Here is an 8,823-nt window from a genome sequence, read left to right as displayed (position 1 = left end):
TCATGCCACTTTGACTGCAAAGAATGCCCAAAAGAAAATCTGGCTGCATTGCAGTCATAAGATTGCAAAAGTGAAACATTTCCTGACATTTCCTCAATGATGGGAATTACTCCATGTGGTCTGAAAACATCATTCAGAGACATTTCAGCCTTAAACAAAGCCAATTCACTCCCAGCGACAGCCATTCCTATTTTATTTGCAGGAGCGCTTACTCTGATTAGTAATCAAAACTGTGTCACTTACCTTATGCTAACCACTTTAGGAAAAGATATTAAGTTAACCAACGCTTTATTTACAGCCTCACACATTTCTTCCATTCATCAAATCATTGCCAGTGTAGAACAGCTTGTAAATATTAAGGCACAGTTTAGTCTTCAGCTGAATGTAACAATCTCTAACAAAAGCAAGTGTACAGTTGAAATGGAAAGTCTGACTGAGATATTAACAAGAAACAAGAAAAAAAAAAGATGGCAGCAAACCCAACCTGCAGGTAATGTCACGCAAAAAGTTGAAAGCAAATATGGAAGGTAAAATGAAGTTTCAGAAAGTTGATGTCTTTCCATGTTTCTATCCTATACATACATACTTATTTTTTCCTGAGCAGGTAAAACTCCTTAGGGTTGTGAGTACACTGGCAAAAACGTATTTAATAAAAGTTATCAACATTTTTCATTGATTGCTTGATTGATTAGTTCATTTTAAGAAATACAAAGAAAAGCAACAATAAAAATACTGTAGATGTTTTGTTTATTGGCACTTTATTTAACAAAAGGAAACACAAGACATGTGCAGGAGACAGGACAACAGACCTGCTCCAAGGAAAATTGGGTTTTTGGTGTTTTTCACCCAAAAATGTTCACATATTCACATATCACATGTTCTTGTGGTATTTTTCTGATGCTGTAGGACAAATACAATAAAAATTAAGCCCCAAACCGCATTTGAGTATTTTTTTTTAATTCAAATTGTTGGGAATCAGGAGCAGACGAAATTAAAATGTTTGTGAGTGTATTGGTTATGTAGAAAATACGCTGTTCGGGCCACAATCTGCTCAGAGCTCTCAGATACTAGGAGGTCCCACCCAAAACTCAGAGGCGAATTCTAATGAACTTCTGTCACTTTGCATAAGCTGTGATCTGGAAAATGTCAGGGTTTTTTATTGCTTTTTTGTTTTGCCTAAAAACTGCATAATCATACCTACAAGACCACTGGGAACACTTTAAAAATAGATCAAAAGATGATTGAAGTGGGTCTTTAAGGAATAAATAAATAAAAGAAAATGATGCTATTTGATAATATATTTGTTTCTACTTATAAACAGACATATTTGCACTTATACATACATTTCACACATGAAACATTGAATCTATGAAATACAATGATTGCCAAATAGAGTTTGATTCCTCTCTTTAGAAGGGCTGAAAAGAACTGATCTTGTATAATCTCACTCCATTATTAAAATGATTAAGATCTTAACGTGTCCTGCTTTGGTTGACCTACTCCTGCTATAAGCCTGGGCACAAGTGACCAAATGGACAGGCAAAATCTAAGGTGAAAGAGGAAAAAGCGGAATGAAATTGGACAGAAAATGAGTAAGGAGACAGAGGAAACCAGGGCGACAGAGGCATTGATGCTCGAAGGTCATGTGATGAAGTTAGGTTAGGATAAGAACAGGCACCAGTGTTCCCAGCAGGCTTGGCCAGTTTTATAGCAATCATTTTAGCTTGGCCAGCTGCTCACGCCTGCAGGCTGCCTTCATTTAGCAATCTGCCACCTGTTTCAGGTGTTTCCCTTTTTTTCAAGAATAAAAAAAGGTGAAACTCCCTTTTTCTGCATTTTTTTTATTGTAACTGTCCAGTTTCCACACTGAGGATGCAAACGAAAATAACAACCAGCATAGCCTTTTTGTTTCTTTTTTTACAAAATGTTAAAAAGAACAGGGAGCTCTCAAGAGAGACCCATTTGAGCTATTGAAGTGTGAATTAGAATAGAGGGAACAAAAAAGAAAAGACTGATAGTGGAGAGAAGATGGTGTTGGTTCGCACTCAAGGTTCCAAGAAAAAGCCTATAAATATAAATGACTCTAAAAAGGGAGTCAGGAAGAATAAGTGGGCACAAAGATGCCTACGCCAAACTCACAGTCACGCCTGCTGCTAAGAGAGATTTTGCCAAGAATCATCAAAAGATTGAGGTTTGACAGACGAAAAAAATAAAATAAAGGTGAAAGTCTTGGTACAGCGAGGGTACCCAGTCTGACCACATGAGGAGGAAATTAGGTTTGAAGGGCTAAGACTCGGCACAGCAAGGGGTGACCAGGCGGTACCAGTGAGATGTGTGAGACTCAGGGATAATCAGCAACACTGCCACAGGCTTGTAACTCACGCCTGGCTGCTCTTCACTGCCGCTGCCGCGGCGAGGGAAAGGAACAGGGTGGTGGGGAATCTTGCTCAGAAAGCAGGCCTTTGATCACAGGATGGAGAATTACCAACTCCATACGCACTGCTGCAGGGTCTCCGCCCCAAAGCATCATGGGAAATGGTGGAATTCAAATATCAGCCCAACACTGATGAGTCATTTATTGGCAAACATTCTGCACATGCAGGAGGAGACGCACACAAACAAAGCAATAGCTTTGTTCTCTTGACTTGCTGTGGGCAAGCCCTCATTAGAGTCATTACTGTGGCATAATGGTTCTGTGACGCACGGTGACACCGTTTCCCCCACAAAAGCAGACGCATCCATTAGTCAAAGTGCGTGACACGCTAGAGTTGAAAAAAGGGTGATGCTCAGATGCATCTCTATTAGATATTATGAAAGTTTTCCTCAGAACTTTTTCTCTTTTTTATCTTGAAGAATATTTGAGTAGCTTGAGTCTTATTTGGACTAGCTGCTCTCAGCTGACAGAATCAGAGCGATTTCAGACAGACAAATTCATGTACTTTGAAAGGAGTCACCATTCGGACAAAACAGCTTTTGCCATACGATGAAAGAAAACCTACATGGGTTTTCTCCAGGCATTCCAGCTTCCCCCCATAGTCTAAAATATGTTTCATAAGTTATTTGGTGAACTTGAATTGTCATTTCTGTGTCACCCTGTGAACCATCTGTCACGCCTTCACTCAGATGTAGCTGGTTAGGTTCCAGCAACCCAGTGACATTGAAGAGGAATAAGCAGCCAAGGAAACTGCCTGGATGGATAGAAAAGGGAGCCTGAACTTTTTTATTTGTGGTTAAGTGAATGCCTTATTATCTGCTTTTTACACAGGATCACTGGCCAAGCATTGAAAAGCAGGAAAGATGGTGGACACCTAAATCATGGGCTCTGTGATCGTGTTCCTGTCTGTGCATGCTCTCTGCATGAAACCATCTCAGAGATTCTACTGTTTAATGACCCCACCCTTACATTGACGTGTTCTCCCTACCATGACAAAGGTGGATAAAGGTGGAGAGGATTTCATGTAATCCATGGACACCAGTGAAGATCACAAATCATTGAAGAAAAAAGGTTCAGAGCACGGTCTAGTGGGGTCTAGATGACCCAACTCCCAATGTTAAAGTGCCTAGGATAGCACAAGTAAAAGCGCACCTCCGATTAAAAATTGTGCTTTAGGTGTTTTTAACATGTTCTTGTGACATTTTCCTAATGATGGAGGACACACATTGATAAAAATCAAACACAAAAATGCATTTGTAAGTGTTTCTTTGTTCAAACTGAATCAGGAGCAGACTAAAATATTGCCCTAATAAGGAAAATGTACTTTTGATGTTGGCTCTCAGGAGGGGAAGGGGTGGCGGGGTTGCTTCACTCCAACAGTCCCGCCCACAACTTAGAGGTGAATTTCTAATGAACCACTGCTGCAGAAACAGAAATAGAAACAGAAATAAAAGCAAAATAAATGAAAGCATGAAGGTAAAAACAATAAAACACAACAAAACTTGAATGTAAAATATCACAGCAAAATATCATGTATGACTAAAAGATTGGCTATAAAAATGAGTCTTAAGTGTAGTTTTAAAAAATGGACAGTGAAGACGCTTGTCTATTTTATTTAGCCCCAACCCTAACCCCCCAGCGTTTGCTTTCAGACCTCAGTACCTCAATATTAAGAATGGCCGTAGAACGACTGGTTATGTGTTGCATAACCCCACTTATCACGTTTTGGTAAAAATCTGTATGAAAACACAACCTTATGTTGACAAAACAGAGCGGCTTATTCTGCCAGTGATGTTCCTGCTCATGTGCAAGTTCCTCTTTGTTGAGTCCATCATAGCTGAAATTAATTTCTGTACTTTGCATTCAGTGAAGGTAAGTCTATAAGGGGTAAGAGTAATGAGAATTTTCACGAAAAGCATGGAAAATACTTAAGTCTGTGTTTGTTTTGCTTTGTTTTTTTGGCCTTAAGACACAGAAGTTTGTAGATTAGTAAAACACTGAAGAAAAGCTCTGTGAGTGGAAGATAAGTCACTTACTTATTTCATTGAATTTCAAGAAGACAAAAGGCAAAACATGAACAAAAATCGGACAAATGTAGAACCAGAAGATGACTTGACTAAACAGACAGCTGGCAATGACCCTGCACTTCAACGGACTCATGAATTACTAACAAAAATGGAAACATTTGGTTAATTTCAGACGATGAGCCTATGATAGGAAAGAAAACAGGGTTTTACAAATGCAACATTATTGTCAACTTAAACAAAAAAAATATAGGGGTGGTATACACTGACCATTCTTTCAGGATGCTCAAAAATCTCCCTTTTTGTTTTATTTTCTTCTAAAATAGTCATTTAACTTGATGCGTTATCACCTTTATTTCCAAAATAATCAAATTTCCACTATTTTTTAGTTTTTTTGACCTCATAATTATTCACTTCTAGATTTACTTTGGTGCTTTACTGCGTTCTAAAAAGGAGAAGTGAAAAGTTTGGGTAATATGCTTGAATAAGGACCAAAAAAAGGCTAAACTGTTAAAATTATGTGGTCACATTTATCCACTTATTTTATCACAAAGCAAAGACAAAAAAGGGGATTTTGTGTTTCTGTGTTGCCTTAATCTTTCTTTCTAACTTTTCCATTGGAGACAGTCCACAGAGTCCACAGTTTCAGGTAAATGCACAAATAGCAAAAATACGACTGTTTATCTCAATCTATCTGCTCCAGTGAAAACTGGTGCTAAAGGCTCCTCTGTGCATTGATTTGTGGCCCCAGTGGTCGTGAAAGAACTGCAGAGCGCGATTCCATCAGACTTAGAATAGCTTGAAAAAAACTATCGGTGTGCCTAAATCTGTCCCTCACTGAGCCATGCATTTTTAAAGCGGCAGAGATTTTTATTGCAGAGCTGTTTGATTAGCAGGAGAATATCAGGTGCATCTGAATCCTTCAGAGCGTCTGAGCAGCACTCGGCTGCAGAGCTGCCTGTGCCGTGGAGCATGCCAGGAAGATCACCCCTCAAGCTGAAAGGGAGCCGTGTGTGATGGGACTTTCCCACCTCCTGTTTCCCACCTCCTGTTTAAAGGGAGCGAATGTGAGCGTGAAATGTGCACAGCTTTGATGGCTGCTAATCCCAAAGCAGGAGACCGGGCTTTCCCATTACATCATTAAGGACAGGGCCGCATCAGCTCAAGTGCTGTAGAGTAGAACTCAGTAAAAATGTGGAGCGATGGACAAAAGAGGGCAGAGACGTCTGATAAACGGCTACCCAGCATGTCAGGACTGACCTCCGTCTTTGTTTCTCTGCGGGTAATTCAATAAAGAAACTCCATTAAACACCATTTCTGTTTGCAGCGGGGCTCATTTCAGGGGGGGGCAGCCTTTCATCATTAGCACAAATGGATGCCAGTTTAATCAGAAGGCCATTTTATTATCATTACCTTAATGGTCGCTCATACATCATGGTTTGAGTCTTTCACAAATTGAGGCATGCGGCGCTGTTGGGTGAACATGGGGTTAAGTGAGGACGCTCATTGGCTGTGGCAAACGGAGGCTTCAAACCATAATCTGGAGGCAGCCTCGGGGGACGGGGGGATTGATGTTAAATATGAGGCAGGGGACAAGTTTGGCTGCATCCGCTCATTATTCCACAGAGACATGCACCGAGCTTTTGTGAGGGAAAGGATGGAAGCTACGAGTCAAGTGCAGCGTGGATAAACAGATTCCAAATAAAATACAAGCTGGTTGTGAAGCTGGTCTGAATTACTATCCAGGGCTTTCACTGAGGAAAATGTTTTCCTGCCGGGACTGTAACAGAGGAGCCGAATTCCAGGAGATTATATCGACTTTTCGAAATGGGCGTTTGCTGAAAATGTGTTGGGAGGAAAGAGGAGGCAAAAACACAAAAGAGGGATCTGTGAAACCGCTTTAACGAATTCATAAAACACCATCAGAGATGGGGTTTTTTTTTTTGTAATCCACCCACAGGGAGGGTTCACAGGGCCACCGTGAAAGCGCTGAAAGCTACAGAGTGCTGGGACGGCTCCAGCGCCGACTTCACAGTCCTCCTGCGGTGTGAGATCTAGCGCGGCGATCAGAAGGGTGCTGAAAATTGGAAAACATTCATCTCAATAGTCCGCCTGCCAGTGCTAATGGATGCTTGCCTGTTTCAGAGAGACAATGACATTAAAGAAAGACATGATTTCAGGCTTCTGTGAGCTTTAATGATAAAAAGAAAAAAAGTGTGTTAAATTATTTAATGCTTGTGTGCGTTTCCTTTATGACCTCAAATTCCACCAAAGCTTTTTGTTCCCACGTTTCTTTTAAATAGGCAGCAATAAAGTTGGAGCACATCACACGTTTCAGTTGACATTTCCTGCTTACAGAGCCACTCCTATCATCTTTATTTTGAAAGCATTTTTCTAGAAGTTTTTTAATTATGACTACAGTGTTCCCTCGTTATATTACAGTTCACCTTTCACGTTGTCGCTGTTTCGCAGATGTTTTTTTCTGTACAATTATGCATGCTTGGTTTTTCTCTAAACAGAGCACCCTGTTCTGCATCCTGATTGGCTAGAGACCTTGACTATCAATCTCCTAATTGCCGCGTTTCCTGTACAGATACATGCAGCTCCCCGAATCTTCATAAGTCTTCATCGCGGTCAGATTTTGGCTTTTAATTCTATAATAGTGGACTTGTTTTTCTATTGAGGCTTGAACTTTGAGAATTTAAATAATAGAGAAACATGTGAAAATGTTCATGTCTGTCTGCAATCCTTCTTTGCGGATTTCACCTATCACAATGTATCCGCTGCAATAAACAAGGCATCACTGTGTGCTGTTTTTAGCCAAAATGAAAAACAAAACAAAAAAAAAAAACCTGTCTTTTTCTAGGAAATAGTTCCTGCAGAGCTACAGCACCGTATTTTTCACTACTATCCGGTTCACCGTCATTGAATGGTCTATTTATCTGTAACACGCTACATGTTAGCCAGATTAGAAGCATTAGCCACGTTAGTGTATTCACAATACCTGCAGCTCCTGAACTTTTTTTGCAACATGTATAAAAAAAATTCAGACAGATACATCTAAAAACAAACATTATAGTGGCTATGCTAACTCCCAACCTTAATAGGAACACGAAAAAAGCAAAACTCAGTCCAACACTGCTACACATTAGCCGAATTAGGATTTACAAAACACCTAAACTTGTTTGCAACCTGTAGAAAATACTCTCTTTTAAAAAATTGAGAATTTTAAGTTTGCCTCATGGTGCAGAAAATACGGTAGTTCATTAGAAATTTGCCTTTGACATGTGGGTGTGGAGCAACCCCACCCCTCTTCCCCTCACTGTTGCACAGAGCTCAGAACAGGAAGCCCATGGTCCTTCCACCGTATTTTCTATGTAACAAATAAAAGGGATTTGTTTGTTTACAACAATATAAAATAAAGAATACTCAGAAATGCTATTTTAATCTTAATTTTCTTCCTATGTGTCGTCCATCCTATGAAAATTACCACAAGAACATGTTAAAAACACCAGAAACACGATTTTGATCAGAGTGGATCTTTGGAATTGTTAGGCTTGCATCCTATTTCCCTAGCTGCAGGTAAAAGATGTTGCATTAATTCCAGAGGATCATTTAATTCCAATTTCACTGCTACCTGGAAAACGATAATCTCTATATTGGCAAAGTATAATGAAGTAGACACCATAAGGCATTTTCTATCTGCAGAAGCGTTCGCAGCTCGGTGCAAAATCTACCACATGCCTTGTTTACAGATTATTTTCTTCTTCCTTGTTGCTTTTTCAAAATGCAGCTCAGTTCAAACAGTATTTGTTATTTCTCTCCACCTGAAATGTGCCGACTGTCTTTTCCTGCAGGAACTTATCTCCCCCTTGAGAGCGTGTTCTTCGTATCTTATAAAGAAGCAGCAAAAAAAAAAAAAAAAGAAAAATCACAAAATAACTGACAGAAATATCTAGTCTGCCAGTTTGCCGCTTTGGTTTAGAATTCCGGGAAAGAGTCAAACACTCTTTAGGCTAATCCTTCTTTCTTTCGGTGGCCGTAAAAAAACTGTAAAATTTGAAAAACAAGCCTCCAGTGAACGTTTTTTAAATAGCTAAGTAAGAAAAGAAAAAAAATCTCCCTGCACTAAGAAATGATGGCAGTTTGAGTGGGAACATAATGAGAAATGACAGAATTCTGATGTAGTTTTAAAGCTTTCATTGATATGAGGAAGTGTTACAAAGCAATTTCCCTCTAGGCGTTTTTCACGTTTTTCCCCCTCATTCTGTTTTCTGCACAAAGAAGCTTCAGAAATGGAAAGTGCCGTGAGAAGAAGAGGTCATTACAATGTCTGTGGCTTATCTGCGTGTGTGTGTGTTCTAG

This window comes from Oryzias latipes, chromosome 6 (genome assembly GCF_053564925.1).
Source record: "Oryzias latipes strain Hd-rR chromosome 6, Olatipes_Hd-rR_3.1".
Classification (NCBI taxonomy): Eukaryota; Metazoa; Chordata; class Actinopteri; order Beloniformes; family Adrianichthyidae; genus Oryzias; species Oryzias latipes.
The sequence above is the reverse complement of the archived record's forward strand: the minus strand, read 5'-3'. Positions refer to the sequence as shown.